Source organism: Tiliqua scincoides, chromosome 1, assembly GCF_035046505.1.
Source record: "Tiliqua scincoides isolate rTilSci1 chromosome 1, rTilSci1.hap2, whole genome shotgun sequence".
Lineage (NCBI taxonomy): Eukaryota > Metazoa > Chordata > Lepidosauria > Squamata > Scincidae > Tiliqua > Tiliqua scincoides.
In genome coordinates, this window is record NC_089821.1 from 150,547,089 (window position 1) to 150,566,799 (window position 19,711).

General features: G+C 46.0%; 1 pseudogene; it reads right to left on the minus strand.

Annotated features, from left to right (window-relative positions):
* Positions 1 to 1,396: 1,396 nt before the first annotated feature.
* LOC136638236 (5S ribosomal RNA) lies at positions 1,397 to 1,516 on the minus strand (annotated as a pseudogene).
* Between the last annotated feature and the right edge of the window lie 18,195 nt (positions 1,517 to 19,711).

Genomic DNA, 19,711 nt, shown 5'->3' on the forward strand with positions numbered 1-19,711 from the left:
ACTGTCAGGGAAAAAATACAAGCTTTGCTCCCAGAACCACACTGGCCCCAAATGTAGCACTTCAGTTTCTCCCCAAAAACACATGGCAGTTACCTTTATCATTATAAATCAAATCATTTGCATTCAAGATTTACAAAAGAGAAAAGAACAGTACTTACAACAACCACAATTAGACAGTGATGGAAGTTACTATACTGATTGTTCTAGCACTAGGAAAAGAAAAAGTCATTTTTTTCCTATGAATTCTCCTGTCACTTGACACCTTTCAGAACTCTAATGTGATTGGTAAGTTTCACCATTTCTGCCACTTGCCATATTCTGCTTCAGCAACCTTGAACTTTAGCAGCGGAGACACACTTCTTTGCTGTATATAACAAGCTAATAACAAATTCGGTATCACAATTCTTCACCTTTCCCATGTAAGTCACATAAATGAGCAGTCAGTTGGTTCCATGGGAGTTCATATCCCATGTCATGTTAGCTGTTCTTAAGTAACTGACATATTTTTTAAAAAGAAATTATGGGCAGAACCACCACATATTAACTTAATTGTCCATATTTTCTTACCCTGCGGCGCCTCCAGTCTGCCCTCCCCCCACAGGATATAGCATGTGCTCCATTTGACACAGCTGATTTGGCGGGAGGGATTCAGTTAGGATTGGGCTGTAAGAAGACGTGGGTGAAAACAGTGATAAAAACGCATAACACCATTTTCTGCACTTTTCATTTTTATAGAAAACAAAAAAACTGCAAAAAAAAACCCTGTTTTATTTAGCTTTTATAATTTAATAGGGAGTAACGACTGGCTGCATCTGCACTATACCACCTATATGACCGACTTGGTACATTTTAATATAATTTATACTTATAATGTGAATTTTGACTAAAAGACACATAACACCACTTTCTGCACATCTAACTTTGAAAAACATTGAGATCTGCAAAAAAAAAATAAAACAGTTTTCACCCACCTCTAGCTGTAAGTTATTTTCCCCATTTTATCTGAAAGGACCACACTTCTCCGGTGTACGTTTCCAACTAAATTGTTGGCAATAAATCCTTTGCAATTAATCCAATGTGAAAACCCAAGTTCTTCAACACAAGGCTGGTCCTACCCCAGCCATGTTTCCATAGTTTAGACACAATGTGGAAGACTTGGACACCCTGAATATGTGGAGGTCTAATGCCTTGCCATTTAGCAAGTCTTTCCTGATACGATACTGCCCTGCTGTTCTCAACCAGGTCCGAAATAAACTGTTTGCCTTCCGTCAAGGCAAATGGAAGGCAATTGCCTTCCATCAAGGCAAATGCACATCACATAAGTGCCAAAGAAGTAAGATGCGGAAGAACCATAGTAGTTGGTTGGCAACCTTCAGTCTCGAAAGACTATGATATAAGCCTACAGCACCTGGTATTCCCACGCGGTCTCCTATCCAAGTACTAACCAGGCCTGACCCTGCTTAGCTTCCAAGATCAGACGAGATTGGGCATGTGCAGGATAACAGTTGCTGTCAACCATAGTAGTATCTCCCAACATTTCCCCCCCCCCATTAAAATCAACTATGCCAAGTGGGGGGGGGGGGTTTGAGGATGACAAGTACCTGTATATTCTTCCCAGTAAGTCATACAGCAGCTTGTGGGGGTGGGGGACTGAAATGAAGGAAGTGCTGTCTCCCTCCACCAGAACTGCTGCCTCAATGCAATTCAGAGCCTCTAGCAGCCGCTTATAGCCAAAAATAGAAACATCAGGATTACCAATCTCCTGTGCCTCATCTGACCCCAGGATATTAGAATCACCAGCTTTTCTATGGAATATAGCTGATGTTGGTAGAAAATATCATGATGTAATTAGTTTATATGGATTTCCCACTATTTGAGAATGACCACAACAAATGAACTTGCTTTTAGAGAACAACTGTGTTGGCCTTCCTAAGGTAACACAATAGATCACTCAAGTTCAAACTTAAGCAGAGTTCTTCTCTCTCTCTCTCTCTCTCTCTCTCTCTCTCTCTCTCTCTCTCTCTCTCTCTCTCTCTCTCTCTCTGTGTGTGTGTGTGTGTATTTTCATACAAAGTACTTCAGAGCAAAAGCTGCATCTGAGCAAAAAAGTGTGTGGAGAAAGGCTGCTTAACCCTTTCCTTGACATCTTTTTTCATCTCAAAATAGGCCTCCTCCGTTTGGCTTCAGCCTCCTCACTTGTGGGACATCCATCTCACAGGGGTGAATAAGACTGGAAAGGAAAATGGCTTGAGAAAGGGCTAAACTGTTTCTCTCTGCTGCTTTTGCATTCAAAAGAAACCGCAGAGGCATGAATCATGGAACTCCACTTAAGATGTCATTTGAGGCTTTATTATTAAACATGGAAGAGGCAAAGAGCAGGAACAGGATTTTAGAGCAATTCTTCCTAGCCTTTCTAGTGAACCTAAAGAGGGGCATATTAATTTTCATCAGATTTTTTCATCAGATTTGGAAAGTCAGTAAGTATTTTAATACCCAGATATCTAATGCCTGATAGCCCAATCTGGAGCTGCCCATTGTGCTGGGACTGCCGTGGCACCAAAATGGCTGCCATAGCATCCTACATGCAACAGAGCAGCCACCGGCGGCTCCTCAGAGGAAGGGGACAAAAGTTTGTCCCCTTCCGCCCAGGTTAGGCAAGTAGCCCCACAATGGGGCTACTCGATTCTGTGGCAACCCTTGGGCTGCCGTATAATCAAGAGCCTCCGTGTCGGGCCTGTGGTCCAACACGGAGGCTCTGGATGCAGAGGAGTGGAGTTCCTCCAGTCCCATCTCCCTCCTGTCCCGCTCTCTTCCCCCAGCACACCTCCTCCCCACCTTCTTCCTGCCCTCCCTCGCCTCCCCCTGCCCTGAAATGCCTCCTCCCCTTCTCCCCCCACCTACTTCTCTGCCGCCTGGCGGTTTGGGTGGCCGCGGAGGAGCGGAGCAGAGGCAGTACACCAGTGCTAGCCCAGTGCCAAATGACACTGAGCTAGCCCTGGTGCTGGTGCTGAGGGTTGCAGATGTGCCTTATGGGACATTTGTGACACTCAGCACTGGTGGAGGACCAGTGGTAAGAGCTCAGGATTGGGCTCTGAGTCCTTCCAAGACATCTCTGTAATCTGTGACTCTTACTTGTTGTGACTCTTTACTTGTTGTAGTAAAAAATTGTCCAGATGTCCTCAGTTATCATAGGCGTGAGCAGCATTAGCTATGGGCCAGGTTAAGCTCTGGCCAAAGGCCTCATATTGGGGGTCCATCCCCCTGAACCCTGAAGCCACCCAGTAGCTCTTCTATATGGTGGGCAACAGAGGAGCAAAGTGCTCAGTGGCACATGCCAATCTATCACAGCCAAGCTTGATTGCCTGGGGGTGGGGCAAGGTGGAAGAGTATTTGCAAGTCTTTCATGGGCTTTTTCCTGCTTTCCCTCCTGGCCAGTCAGATTATTCCTCTTTGTCCCTCTGCATCCAGTGGGTCCTTAGAGGGGCAAGCAGGGTAGGCTGAAAGCCTGGAGAAAGGAAGAAGAGACTGTGCAAGTCTCACATAGGACTTTTCGCCTTTTCCCCAGCTGCAGGAATTTAGGGGATCCATTTGGTTGCACAGTATCTCTGGGAACAAGAGATGCCCACTTGCTAGCAGGAATGTGCTTGAGTCACTGAGATGGAGTTGTGAGTCAAGTCATTTGACTCACGAGTCATAGGGCACAGCTGTCGCGATTCAACCAGTGAGAAATTTAGAGTCTTTCGAGTTAAGTCATGAATCATTTTGAGATTTCCATGCAACCCCCCAAAAAACTTAAACTTCCCTTCTCTCCTCAACCCCCCCCAGCCCCGCCTCCTAGAACCAACCTACCCTGCCGCTGCCATCCTTCTGAATGACAGCTTCTGGATAGCCGACAAAGTCTTTTGGCACCATGCAGAAGCAAGGGGGAAAAATATAAGCAAGAACACACAGAGATAGGGACTCAAGATAGAGACTTGAATCATTTCAAGTCACAACTCAATTTTAGAATCACTGGCCCCGAGTTGTGTGTCAAGTCAGGGTCAACAACGTCCATGACTCGAGTGGATATGAATTGTCCAAATGCACATTTTTGGGTGACTCAAGTTGAGTTACCATGAGTCAAATGCCCATCCTGCTTGCTAGCTTGCCTGGCTGACATAAAACTAGGCAGGGAACTTGGTGAGCAGATGTTGGGAGGTGGAGAAGAAGAGTGATGTCAAACAATGGGACTTGTGGCCATTGCTGTCAGCTGTCAGGGATAATACATTGAATATTAACTGCTTGGTGCTAATGCATAATCAGTTATAACACACTTAATGCACTAATAATACACTAATAAATAATAATGATAATAATGCACTAACAATAAAATACACTATAATGCATGTTAATTGTTGGCAACCTTCAGTCTCGAAAGACTATGGTATCGCGCTCTGAATGGTGGTTCTGGAACAGCATCTAGTGTGGCTGAAAAGGCCGATTCGGGGGTGACAATCCCTTCCACACTGGGAGCAAGTGCAGTCTGTCCCTGGTCTGTTTCCCTGGCTATGGCCCTTCCTTCTTTGCCTCTTAGCCTCAGACTGTTGGCCAAGTGTCTCTTCAAACTGGGAAAGGCCATGCTGCACAGCCTGCCTCCAAGCGGGCCGCTCAGAGGCCAGGGCTTCCCACTTGTTGAGGTCCACTCCTAAGGCCTTCAGATCCCTCTTGCAGATGTCCTTGTACCGCAGCTGTGGTCTATCTGTAGGGCGCTTTCCTTGCACGAGTTCTCCATAGAGGAGATCCTTTGGGATCCGGCCATCATCCATTCTCACAACATGACCAAGCCAACACAGGTGTCTCTGTTTCAGCAGTGAATACATGCTAGGGATTCCAGCACGTTCCAGGACTGTGTTGTTTGGGACTTTGTCCTGCCAGGTGATGCCTAGAATGTGTCGGAGGCAGCGCATGTGCATTTATGGCATTAATGCATGTTAATGCACCAATAATGCACTTTACCAGTTCTTGTGAGTCTGAAAGCAGACCAGAGAGTTCAAAGGGTACAATTTATCCACTGGAGACCTCTTGGAGTTCAGAGCATTTAGAGCTGTGGTTGGGCCAGTGCCATGTTGCTCTTCCTTTAAAAGATATGAGGTTAAAGTTGTTCAAGCCTCCTCACCCTCCATTTCCTGCCACTTTAAAGCAACAAGAGTAAGAAAATGGAAATAATCTATAGGAGAGGGCTGCATCGAATGGGCTGGAGAGAAATGCCCCTGCTGACCAGAACTCATTTAATCAGGAATGACACAATTTTATGTGGCTCCCTTCATAGCCTTCAATGATACTAATGGGATAGCCTGGATCCAGGTTAGGTACAATGCTTAGATGGTATCTGAAACCCCCATAAGACACTACAGCCAGAATTTCAGCTTCATACTGAAAATGTGGAGAGCCAGGCTTCCGCAGGACATTTGTCTTCTCATTCTGAAGGGATTTACCAATAGAATTTTCATTGTTCAGATCAGACCTCACTTGTCTTTTCCTACACTCAGCATTCAAGTCCATCCCCCCCCCCCCTTATCTCAAAACCTTATCTGTTTTAAACCTTATCTGTTTTAAACAATGCACTTAAAATAACATCAGGGCCAAATAAGACATACACCTAAATGTGAGATGTGACTTGATTGGAAGGACGGGCAAGATTTCGATCAAAATAAAAGTGTGCAGGAAGACACTGAAACTTGGCAAAACCATGTTTAGTTTTAACAACTTCCACTGAAGGTCTATGGAAGAGACCTTGCTAAAAGTAGCACAAGGTGGGAGAGGGGATGGTCAGGATCAAAACTGCAGTGAGGGCAAAGCTCTGCCATTCCCTGCCATAGTTGGCCTTGTTTTCTGCTCTGCCTTGCACACTATTTGAAAAGAAAACTCCGCTTTCCCTGTATTACACACTGAGGCTAGGTACACCTCATGTTTGGCCTTGAGTCAATACAAATAAAATTTTAAAAAAACAGCAATAAAAACATAAGGTCACAAAATTAAATGGTAAAATTGAGCTTTTCAGTCAAAGATCAACAGCTAACGCCCTTCAGAAGGTGTACATCTTACAGAAGATGAAGAGGCTTTTTATGGAACTGGTCAATTTCTGCTCTCTGCATTGCTTTCCCAGGGTTTCATATCGTGGGCGGGGAGGGGGGTCATTCTCTGCCCTACCTGGAAATGCCAGGGATTGAACCTGAAGCCTTCTGTATGCACAGCAGTGGCCCAGCTTTTGAGCTATGGCCTTTCCCTGTGTGATAACCACTGGAATAGACAATAAAGTGCAGCATCGTGTCTAAGAACCTGAGCTACAGACCATGAAATAATGGTTTGACTCTTGTCTCTGTCATGAGCACAGGAGTGGTTCTGAGTCGATCTGCTACCTGAACACTGCACTGTGAGTATAACCCCTAGCTTAAAAGAAATGCTTGCATGCAACTGCTGCCCTTAGGGAAGCCAGTAGATGGGCCAAGAAAACAAGTTTGGAGGCAACACAGCATTTTGGAGTCTCCTCTGCCTCCTTCTTTCCTTCAAGTCCATTGCCACCTCCCTCCACTTTCTCTGCCCAACCCTGGTCTTTTTCAACAGGGACAGGAAGAGCAAGTAAAAGGAAGTGGCAACAGCCCTGAAGGTTGGAGAAGGAGATGGTGGTGGTTGGGTGGTTACTTCCTTCTTGCTCACCTGAACTTCTTGCTGGGCAGACAAGAAGGGGGAGAAGACAGAGTGAAGCACTCCTCTTCCAATCGTTCATGGACTGATCAGGAAAGGATTGGTCTGCTGCTTCATCTTGTCGCTTTGCCACTGCAATCACTCACAGCGTTGGCGCTAGAGGAAGAGCCGTGGCCCTGATGCTCTTCCCACTTGCTCTCAGGGCACAAAGAGAAGATCAGAGAGCTGACTGAAGGGACTGAGTGGGCAGTGTGTGGGAGAACGTGGTGGGCAGACTACCACCTCCTCAACCAGTATCTCAAAGCAAGTGATTGACGGCCCGGTCCTATCCAACTTCCCAGTGCCAATGCAGCTGTGCCAATGGGGCATCCACTGCATCTTGCCGGGGGGGGGGGCAGTTACAGAAGCCTCCTTAAGGTAAGGGAATATTTGTTCCTTTACCTCGGGGCTGCATTGTGGCTGCATCAGTGCTGGAAAATTGAATAGGATGGGACCCTCAGTCCGCTTCATACGCGGGCTGGCTCCGCATGAATTCATTAGGTGGCCTGAGGCAAGCCACTCCTTCTCAACCTCACCTGTAGAAAGGAACTAAGACAGGCCTACCTTACAGGGTTGTTGTAAAGATTGTGGTTAATAAGTGTGGCATTCTTTGAATACTTGCGCATTACATAAGCGCTAAGCATTTCTATTATACAGATTCCAGTAGCAGGAGGCATAATAATAAAATCTTCCTTTTTTCCCTCTCACATTCCTATTAGCCCCTAATAGCCTACTTGCCTTTCTGACAGGTCCTGTGCACCAAGCTAATGTTTTCAGTGAACTATTCATAATGACACTGCAATTGCTTTCCTGGGACATGTTATCCTTAGCAGATCTGCTGGTAAGTAAATCAGAGGAGATGTAACGGAATGAGAAAAATGAAAGGATAATTCAGGGGAAATGAATCAAACCAGCTGAAGCCTGCCCATCCGCGTAGCACGCGAGCTGGCACCAGGACTGCACTGCGTTCCCCCAGCCCCGGCATCTTGTTATCTGCCTCCCCACTAATTCCATTGCTAGTCTGGAATAAATGTTACATGAGGTTTAATGGTTTTTGAAAAGCTTGGATCCCAGCACAAAATGCCAGGAGATTTTCAGACACTTTCTGTCCCTTGCAGGGACTCGGGAAAGCAGGCAGAGATTTTTAAATTAACCATGAAAACTAGCAGGGAGGTGGTTCTCTGGGTTACTTATGTTGTCGAGAAATCTGGCTTGTTCATCCATATTATATGTGCTAATACATAATTTCTGAAGGAAAGGGGAACTGCTTACTGCTTAGAACTTGGGACTGTGTGCGGTCCTGGGCTCAGCTCACCAAATACGCTGCATTTCTACTGAGCAAGTAACCTTCGTCCTAACGATGATGGGACTGCTGGCCCTACCAGCCCTGTGACATGAGTCATGCTGGAACGCCTCCCTTCCGCCTCCTCCCTGCCCACCCCAGAGTCTTGCGTTGGCCAAACTTGGCTGATGCAAGACTCTGTTCCTCTGCCGGTGCAGAGGCACCAGTGCTGGGTGTCGCTAATGTGCCATAAGGCAGGCCTGTGACACCCTGCACTGAGTCAGTGCCAGGGCTGGCCCAGCGCCAGTCAGCACTGAGCCCAATGCTGACCAGATGCTTCCCGGAGCTAGGTAAGAGCTCCAGGCAGCAGTGAGGGCTTCGGAGGCGGGGGGAGGCATTCCAGGGTGGAGAGAGGGCAGGGTGGGGAGGGTGGCGTGAGAGGAACTGGGTGGGAGGGGATGGGAGGGGCAGGACTGACCCTGAACTTTCAAGTTCAAGTTTGAAATCTCTCAAGTCTGCACCAACAAAATAGCCTGCGCCCCTTCCCCCAAGGAGATCTCCGGGGACTGCCTGCCGTGGTGCCACAGGATGCAGTGGTCGCCACTTTGCCGCCACTGCACCTGGCGATGGTGGCACCTTTAGGATTGGGCTGCCCCTAGGTAGTAAGCTCCACTGAACTCAATGGGACTTTCTTCTGAGTAACCCTGCTTAGGATTATGCTGCAAGAAGTGTTCTTACACAGCACAGCAGTCCTAGCTATCCACTCAGAAGTAAGCCCCGCTGACTTACTCCCACGTAAGTGTATAGGGATACAGTGGTGGGGTGCTTGTCCGCCTTTATACACAGGATCTGCCAAAGCAGCGTGGGAACAGCAACCACTTCTTATGCATTCAAGTCATTGTAGTACCCAAATTATTCTATATTTAATGGAACGCGTCCATCAGAAGACCATCCATGCTGCATCAAAAGCTAAATGCACCCGTCTTCAATATGTGCAAAACATTTAAGTAATCAGAGCCCACATGCTCAGCCTGTGGAAAATGACAGAAGGCTTCATGTGTCATTCCTGTGGAAGCCAACAGTGTTTTCCACAAAGGATTTTTGTACATAGCACCAAATAGGCAATAGTTGTTGGAGCCCCTTCATAGTACAGTAAGGCCCAAAGTCAACGTGGAAAATATTTCCTCAAGGAAAAAACTGGAAAACCATGGAAATATGCCATTGTGTATCAGCTATCAATACTGTCACACGCTGCGGCTGCTGGGGCTTGCTGCAGGACAAGGTAACAAATGTTCCCTTACTCCAAGGTGGCCTCCAGAGGCCAAAACTCCCCCTTGGGATACAGCAGAAGTTGCATTGGTTTCTCTGCATTGCCACACAGGCGGGGTGACCAGATACAATGGAGGACAGAGCGCCTATACCTTTAACCGAAGTATGGAAGAGGGAATTTCAGCAGGTTCAGTTTTTTAGACACTTCCATATTGAGCCACACCTGCCAAAATTCCCTTTTCTGTAAATGGTTAAAGGTCTAGGCACTCTGTCCTCCACTGTATCTGGTCACCCTGTACAAGGGGGTGTTAGTTAGCGAGGCCCCAAAACAGCACTATCTATCAAACTTTGAGGATGATGCTTGCTCTCTTCCTGGAATTTGATATCAACTTAATCAAAGACATTGGGGTTCTAGAACAGGGGTGCCCAAACCCCAGCCCAGGGGCCATTTGCGACCCTCAGGGACCCCCAATCTGGCCAGTGGGGAGCCCCCAGTCTTCATTGAGCCTCTGGGCCTCTGGAGTCTTGCTGGAGCCCATGCTGGCCCGATGCAACTGCTCTCAGCGTAAGGATGACTGTTCAACCTCTTGCATGAGTTGTGGGCCAAGGGCTCCTGCCATTGCTTGCTGTTTCACATCTGTGAAGCAGCAGCAGCAACGACGGAAAGGCAGGTCTTGCTTTTTGCAAGGTCTTTTATAGGCCTTGAGCTATTGCAAGACCTTCATTCATTAAGTTTCATCTCTAATGTATTCATTTATGTGAATTTATTTAAATTTTAAATGTAAATTAGTTCTTTTTTTCTTGGCCCCCAACACAGTGTCAGAGAGATGATGTGGCCTTCCTACCAAAACGTTTGGACACCTCTGTTCTAGAGTATAGAAGGGTGGGCTTGAACATGGGAGATCTGTCTTCAAATCCGACTTCTGTGGTGAATTCACAGGATGCTGGATTTTGAGAAAAACAATAAAGAGTCAGTCTCAGGGTAAATGAGACGTAAGATTGTATGAGCACACAGATATAACGTTTGAGGGGGTGGAGGTTGTCTGAATGCACCTTTGTTGCATTCTAGAAAACCTCCTTTCAGGGCAAAGAATGTGGATTTAAACCAATTCCGCTACACTTCAAATATTATGGCCCAAATCCTGACCAACTTTCCAGCACTCGCACTGCTGTGCCAATGGGGCGTGTGTTCCATCCTGCAGTTGGGTGGCAGTCATGGAGGCCTCCTCAAGGTAAGGGGATACTTGTTCCCTTACCTAGGGGCTGCATTGCGCTTACCTCACTGCTGGAAAGTTAGTTAGGATTGTGCCCGATGTCTGCTTTCAGTCTCAGTTCCACTTCTATAAAATTGGAATACCGTACTTCATGAGAATGCTGTGAAGGGCAAGCCAAATAAAGATTGTGAAGCATTTGCTAATTCAAAAGTGTTCTATTACCAATAATCATCTGCAGTGGAATTCTTTGCTGCCCGAATCCCATCTGTGCCTAAACCATTCAGCAGGTGTATCTTTAATCTATATCTTATCCATAGAAAGACAATGTCATCATGCCTTTAATTGGACTTCAATTTTCTCCGCTCTTAGGGCATGCATTACTCTGATGTTGCGGCTACAGTCATTGGTCCATCTTTTGAAAAGGACTGTGCAATCGCTGCTGGAGAATTATAGCTTTGTGCCCTGTCAATCTAACATGATATATGGGTAGGGAATTGCCATTTTTGGACAGCTTGAGCAAGCTTGGAGCCTGGGAAGGAGTGATTGCAATCGCTCATTAGTCCAGCCCTCTAGGGCCAACTAGCAGCACTTCAGACAGACCAAAATTACTGCCATTTGAGATTCTCACAATTGTTATGATGAGGCTTCCACATGGAAGCCTTGGGGGGGGGGGGAAGTGCTAAAAGCCCAAGCTTCACGATTAAAAAAGCAATGCTATATTGGGGTGCATTAATACAGTGCCACGGCTCATTTCCAAGATCCGGCAAATAACAGCCCTGCTTTGCTCAGCCCTGCTTGGGCCTTAGCTGGAGAAGCCTGCATTGTGTTGGTGGGTCACACGTTCAAGCTCAAGAACAAACCGGAGGGCATTCAAGGGAGCAGTAAATGTTTTATAAAGCATGTCAAATGCAGAACGATTAAAGGAATGGAGCACGTGAAGCCTCAAGACAAGAGGACTCTGCATGGATAGTAAGAGAATCTTCGGATCTTTAAAGCAGCTTGGAGAAGATAGAGAACATTGGTAATTTGGCCAGACTTTTGCAATGCTGCATGCTAAGAACAGGCTTTCAAATGCTACAGTGGCATAACTAATAGGGGATGGGGGGTACATTGTCCTGGGTGCCACACCTTGAGGGGGAGTCTTACAGGCCTCCAAAAGGCACTGTTTTTGGTTAAAAAAACAAACAAACCAGAAGTGCCTTTCAGAGGACTCTAAGACATCCCCGTAAGCTGTGGTACCCAGGGCCTCAAAGATGTCATATGGGGTATTAACAAATTGGGGGGGGGGTAATGGAGGTATTAAAAAATTTTGTGCCTCTGGGTACCAGATGCCTTAGCTATGCCACTGGAATGCTAAGAACTGTTGTTGGCCAAATTGTCTAAAGATGGAAGCAGGAGAAGATTCTGTATATCATACACTTTCAGCAGCTACCACTGAGGTGCCCAGAATGCTGCTTCATCATAGAGGGCTGGATAATATTCATGTTCCTCTTTTTTTTTTCTTAACCTCACATTCCAGCCTAGACTCTCAAGGCAGCTTGCAAATGTAAAGCCAATTCAACACAATCAATAAAATGACAACAATAACAACAGCTCAATAGCGCAGCAACCCACTAAAATACCAGCTAACAAGATAGTCAACAAGAGCCTTCCTGCAGCATAATCAATGATGTTCCATGAAGGACATTTTTCATCATCTGTCTGAATGCTGAGAGAGGGTTGGTGTTGCTAGGTGAAATGTCTCCCCAAATCTGTGGTTTCTGTGAAGTCCTGCTGATGTCACAAGACTGCTAACCTTTGAAAAGAGGGGGACAGTGGAGCTCAGTGGTAAAGACATAGAGTCTAGCAGTAGAGGGGTCCAGTGGTACCTCCCAAATGACCTGAGATTAACGTCTGTTGCCCATTCACCTGAGAAAATGGAAATCTGGAGGAAATGCATCATTTTTGATACATTGTCTCTGACTTTTAGATGGTTAAAATTTTCATTTTTAGAATGGGAGTGACTGCGGCATCCTTGGATTGGTTCCAAGAAGGGGTTCCCTGGATGATCTATGGGAGAGACTTATTTCAGATGTGCCAGCCCTTGATAGTTTAGGCCTTGAAAGTTCAATGCTTTCATCTGGACCCAGAAAGCAACTATCAATGCATGCAAATTCTTAAGGCTCAGTATGAACCAATTCCCTGTGGTGTATTCCCTTTTTAAGAGGGACGTCCAGGAGTTCTCAGCATGACAAAGGTAGTGTGAAAGAACTGGGGAAAATTTTGATTTTGCCACCGAAGTCTTTTGGCTGCATGTCAAAGTTCTTGGCCTTTTTAACATCTTTTAACATCTTTTTAAACATCTTTTTAAACATCTTGTCACAGGCTTGGGCCTTTTATAAAATTGCTGCTGTTGCTTTTTAAAAAATTTTTTAATGTTTGCTGTTTTTAAAGATCTTACTTACTGTGAAGTGTTTTACTTTGTTTTTAATTGTGTGAATGTCTTTGTATTTTTTTTTACTGTTGTAAGCTGCCTTGGGTTCCTGCAGGGAGAAAGACAGGACACAAAAGCAATATAGATAGATAGATAGATAGATAGATAGATAGATAGATAGATAGATAGATAGATAGATAGATAGATAGATAGATAGATAGATAGATAAAATGTCCTGGTGAATAGAACTATTACCCACATCTTCATTAAAAAAAAAAAAAGAATACTCAAGGAATCACTTAGATCAAGGGGTTTGTGTAACTGTGAAAGTATTCATAGGAATGGTGTTAAAGTTCATTGCCAGTCTGATGTCCAGGGATTATAACATCTCCAAGGAATTCAGCCCATGGCTGCATTGTTATATACCCTACCTTAATTGTGTGGTCCCATATTTACCTTGTTACTAACTAGTCCATCCCTGTGCTGTTCACACTGTTACAGCTGTAATAACATCTGGTTGTGGATAAGTAACACAACATAAGTAGCATATTTCTTATATGCCAGATACACAACACTTCTATGAAAATGAAAACCCGGTATTCAAATGGAGATTTCAGTCCAGTCTTGCTGAAAAAAACTGCCATCCTAATTACCCTGGGGTAAGTTGTTGAATCAAAAAGGACTTGCATCTGAGAAGGCATGCATAGGATTGCACTGAGAGTTGTTATAAGGATTACTGAGATAACGTGCACCAAGGACTTTGATCGCTTGTGAAAAGTGCGATATGAATACTAAGTATCGTGAATTATGTATTATTATCTCTGCATGCAACATTAGCATTATATATACAGCAGGCTCAGCATCCAGGTTATTCAAACTTTTATGATTTGAAACTGTAAAAGAAAACCAGGTTCTTTTTTTTTTTTGAGCATTGAACCACCTGGGGCTGGTTCTTATTTCATCTGACCCTGCTTATCTGAAAACATCACTTGCCTTATCATGTGTTTTATTAAATTCAGTGTATGGTTTTATGAGAAAAAGATAATTACAAAGGGAAGGTTGCTGTTCTGATATAACTGGATGTTCTAGGCTGTTTTTTTTTTTGGATCATGGCTTGCCAGCTACTTAGAAAGGAGAGAGAAGCTAGTGGCATTTGCAAAACGCCATTCACTGCCTATTCCAAAACTCTAACACACTTTCAGATTTAAAAGCTTTTCAAATGATCAAAGCACAAAGCTCCGAGGATTTCCTAGATCAAGCGATATGGAAACTAGAGGAGGACCAAATCTAGGTCTCCTTTGGAGCCCGAGAAGGATCTGTAGAGTATGACAAAGCCCGAGATGCTCAAGTTGTCAAGGGTCATCTAAACTCAGCAGGGTTTGTCATCCAGAGGGTGTGACAATGGCATCCCTTGTATTCTTGTTCTCTGCCTCAAAGAAAAAGCCTGATTGCCTTCCTTCTGCTTTGCATCCCATCAGTTGGCATCCCCACCTGGCTAGGATAGCTGCAAACCCATCCCTGGAACAAGAGCAGGAGCAGGACAGGGGGCAGGGGTAGCAGTGAATGGACTTCCCACACTGTGCAATTCCACTGTCTTGAATTGCAGCTTCCAACCAAGAGCAAGCATTTGATTCTAACCTCCTCTGGCAAACACAGCAGCAGTCACCCGCATGGTGCTAAGGAGATAAAATGGCCAAGTGCCAGCATTTTGCCCAGATGAGCATCATCTGTTGCTCTTTATCGTTGATGGCACCGTCACTGAGTCAAGCTGACTGCATGTTTACTGGATGACTAAATAAGACAAGGTTCAAACACGTCTGCATAAAAAGGTATGAGGGTGAGGAGATCAGAGCTGCTTGTTGAAGCACTCCTCTAGCCCTGCAGCTACTACTGGACTGACATAAGAAATGAATATGCAAAAGAGATCAGCTCCTGCCTTTTGGAAGCAGAACATGAGAGTACTGAGTGCCTGTTTTCCCAACAAAGGAAGAAAGGGCATCATAACAAATATGCACTCTTTGGTTCTTAGTGCACAAAACCCATATTGGTGCCCAAATGGAAACTGAGATTCTTGAAAACTTGGTGGGGGGGGGGGGGAAACGGACATTTTATGAGCAGTAGGAAACCCACCCTTTTCAGGATAAGTTGCCTGCCATGAGCCCCAGAGGCACAGAGTGTTTTTGCAATGCTCAGTTCACCAATGGAGAGGTTCTGTAGGCAATGGAGAGGGTACAAAAGGAAGTTCACAGGCAGGTGCTAACTGGTTCAAAAGCAACATCAGACCAGCATCCTGAAATCAAAAGAACTTTTGCCCAGCTAGGACGGTAGGACTGCTTCTGTGCATGTGTGCACTCATACCATCAGGCTCAGATTGCCACTCCAGTGTCATGCCCACTACCACCTTGCAAGCAAGTATGACATGCAGTCCATTCAAAGGTGCCTTGACACTGTTATCTATGAACCAGTCACCTCGGTTCACCATAAACTATCACGATTTACAAAAGTGTACAGAAAATAACATATCTTTGCTCTTGTGATGACCAAGCTCCCTTCACTCCCTTCTTTTTCTCCAGCAGTTTCACTGTGATCCTTTGAAATCAGTGCCATTGCTGAAAGAACACATGGCCATGTAGATAGATCATTGGTGGATTGCTTGCCTTCCTGATCTGAGTCCATCAAGAACAACAGCCTCTAGAGCACACATACTGTCATTGGCATGTACCAGCCAATTGGACATCTAAGCCCACTTGGCCAAGTCAGAGTCCTGGTGGAGGCAACACAGTGCAAGCAGGATGTAAACCATCCAATCGGCCAGAACTACAACCTCACTGAACCTCAATCAAGACCAAGGATTGTGTTCTGATAGAGATCTCTCTCATAGTGAATCTGTGCACGGCCAGTTCCACCTGCCTCATTGGAGATCAGAGGTGTGTAATGACATCCAGAAACCTAAGGTCCTAAGTAAGTATTGATGGAGACCAGTGAACTAAGACACATCAGAGCATGTTGTATCTTTGCTGAGATCACTACTTGGGCATTTCCAGCACTCAAGCCATTTTTCAAGCTTGCTTGTTCTATACTTTTTGTGTTTTGCCTTCTCTTTATTATCCAATTCCCCTTCCTATTTTGTGTTTTAATAAACTCTATGTTTTAACTCTTCACTTGTCTGTTGTCAGTTGAACTCAACCAGACCTTGGCCCCAGACCTCCTGTACTCCTGGCTACTCAATACAGCCCAATTTGAGGGGGGGGGGGTGTTATCCACATAATTGGGAGGAAGGCCGTCAAGGACAGTCTCTCTCTGCCTGACTTTGTCCTCATGGTGGCAGTGGAGTCTTCCAATTTTGTCCTGTCATACAGATAGATCAGGGGGAAAGAGGGAGGCAGCTGCATCAGGTGTTCCCTTCGACCTCACAACTCTGCATAACAACAGTCACACAACTGTATTATGGTGACCAGAGGCAAAGGAAGGCAGGGGTCCTGTTATTTGAAGGGTTGTCTAAGGAAATGTTATCTGGTACAACTTGGCAGGAAAAGGACGAAAGTCACCCCTGTTGGAATTCTCTGGTCTATGAACATATTCAAGGCACAGAATTTCTTGAAATTCTTTCTTTGCTCTGACACCCAACCAAATGCAGATGCTAATATTTACTTTAATGTAGATACAAATTTAGGTCGGGGGGTGGCACAACCAGATTGAGGAGAGGAAGTAAGCTGGTGACATGATCCCCCCCACACACATACCTTTTGAGTTAACATGCTCCTAAGAGAGACTTCCTATTTACTCACTCCTTTCTCCATATTCATCTATAATCTTAGGAGATGTATGGCCCAATCCTATCCATGGGGTATGCTGGCAGATCACATGGTCTGCTAATGTATCCCATGGGCCACTATCATAGGGGCCTCTCTGCTTTTCCACAGACCACTGCCACCGGTGTAAGGCCCTCCAGGCCTCATGCTGTCAGTAGTGCTTTGCAGACCTGCAGCCAGCTGTGGGGTGGTAGGAATGAGTCAGGGAGGTGTGATCTTTGGCAAAAGGGGAGAGGATCTCAGTAGCACTAGTGCACACTGGATCCTAGCCCCTATTTCCCAAGCCAGACTTTTGCCCAGAGTTTTCACAGAGCTAGGTCAGAAAAAGAGCTATGTCAGAAAAAGAGTTGATGTAGATCTGAGGAGACCCATAGGGCATCCACCAGAGAGATAAGAATTTTCTTTATGTACTTACTTACCTCTCTCAGCTGGCCTGGTCCTCCGCCAGTCCACAGGATGCAGCAGAAATTGCATCAGCTCCACTGTACCATTTGGTCCAGCAGAGGAGAGGACTGTTAGTCTTCCCCCTTCTCTCATATGCACAGCTAGATCACCACCACCTCTCCAAAGCTGGCATCAGCAGCACGCTGAGGGAACATAGCACTAGCAGGTGAGAAAAAGGAACTGAAAGCTCTGATTGGGTCATTATCAGATCCAAACTGGCTGGTTGTAAGAAGAGGGTTTTTCTTCAGCACACAGGCAGCTCCATATGGGATGACATAGTCCCTCTTCTGACTGCATAGAACCTGAGGATGGGCAAAGTGAAAAAAAATCACAGGCCTCCCTGACTAACGGTATACAGAAGGCAATAGATATGCATGGCTGCCCTGAACAGTGATAAGGGGTAGCCTGGCAGCTTGCATTTGAAATCCCATCTCAGCAAGTCAGGCTTTCTTTACCGCAAGGATTAGAGGGCATATCTTCACATTTTAGAGCAGAGACTGTCCAGACTGTCAGTGTAACATCCACAAAAGCCTGAATGGCAGGCACTCAGGCCCAAGGGCGGGTGAGCACCATGAGTGACAGGCAGGCTGCAGGCTGGTAGGCTGGAGGCACAGAAAAAGGTTCAAAAGGCTCCCTCCAGTGACCAGTTGACCAGACTGAAGGACAGCAGAGGTTGGAGTATTTATATCAGGCTGCAGTCCTACACACACTTTCCTTGGAGTGAGCCACAGTGAACCAAGGTGACTGACTTATGAATAGACATGCATAGGATGGCACTGCCAGGCAGTAGGACCAATTGGCCCTCTATGATCACCTGACTTTTCAAGCCAAGAGAACTATGTGCCATTGCAGGTACATCCCAGCCAGGGGAGACCCAAGCTGATCTGCTGCCAAAAGAGCCCCCAATTCCATCAACCACCTACCCCAAATTCCACCACTGACCAACCCTTGCTAGGGCTCCCCATTACCCCTACATGTGCTAGCACACACATGCCCTGCAAACCAGCTCCCCACATCAGCAAGTGCTCACATGCACGGATGCACACACACCCCATGCCCATTAATACCTCACCGTCCTTCTCCTTCACCATCTCCTCCTCCACGGATTCTGGTCTTGTGCAAAACCTCTTAGTTCCCAGTATCCGCCCCACTTGGACACTTTCCACAAAATGATGGTGGAAAAAGGCAGTGGCCATTTTCCCAAGCACTCAGGAGAGTTCTCAGCTAAAGGTGAGCATCAGAAGCAAAGACACTTGAGGAGGTCTTGCACGTTCTCCTCCCCTTGCACGTTCTCCAAGCATGCAACACTGCTGGTTATGAGGTGGGCATGTCAGGGCAGATGTCTGCTGCTCCAGAATAGCTCAACCATTCAGTCTGCTTGCTTGCTCTCTCTGTTCTCCTCACTCCTCCCTCTCTTTCTCTCATTGCTTCGTTCAGTTCTATCTGTGTCTTCTTTTGTCAGTCTCCTCAGAATTTCCTCAGGCAGCTCACCTAAGGCAGCAGCCCAAATGCACTAACCCAAAGAAGGGTTGCCCCAACTGGCCAGTAGGGGGTTATGCTCATAACATGGGGGTGGTATGTATCTCTCCCCCGCCTTTCCTTTTTAGATTGGGCAGAGCCCTTCGGCCCGTAATGCAAGACATCCTGCTGAGTTTGTTATTGTCTTCCCTGATGCTTAGTGATATTCGTACAGCTCCCTGTAGGAAGAATTCTATGGCATAATTTACTTTCCACTGATGGAGACAGTGTTCAAACCAGTGTAGCAGAATCTCTGTCAGCGGGATCCCAATTCGCTCTGCAGACAGCAGTTATTCCTTGTGTAACGAGAAGGCACAAAGAACACACATTCCTCCAGCTTGCCTTTCTCCTCAGCTATCCAGTCCACCAGTTCTGGACATCCTGCTTCCTCTCATGTCTTCCATGTTGAGTTTTGGTCCTCAGTTCCCTGCCTACTGTTTGTAGAGTTGTTTACATATGATTCTTCATTGCGTGGGCATGTGTGTGCTTCAGAAACGAACAGCATTACCGTCTCTGCAGAGGATATAGATAATTCCCCCCCCCCAAGCTGTGTCTCCATCTCAGAGAGCTCAGCACTCATAGCAAGTTTCAGCATAACTCAGGGCCCCATCCTATCCAATTGTCCTGCACCGGTGCAGTTGTAATGCAGCCCTGAGGTAAGGGAACAAATGTTCCCTTACATTGAGGAGGCCTCTGTGACTGACTCTCCACCACAGGATGCAGCGCACGCCCCATTGGAACAGCTGCACCAGCACTGGAAAATTGGATAGGATTGGGCCCTCATGCAGGCTACAGTTCTTTGTACGCACAGGAGACCAAGCCCCCCTGAATGCACTGGCACTGACTTCCCCAAGAAAGAGATTCGATGGTTAATCAGATTCTCTTTTGCAGCTGGAGTTCTCAAGAGCACCTATTGACTAATGCCTGCAAAAGCCGGGACACGTTTCTCCTCCCCTGATGCTGCTTGCACATTTTCTGCCTTTCAAAAAAGGTTTACTCTACTTTAATTGTTTTGAATTTTTTCCAGGAAGTGCAC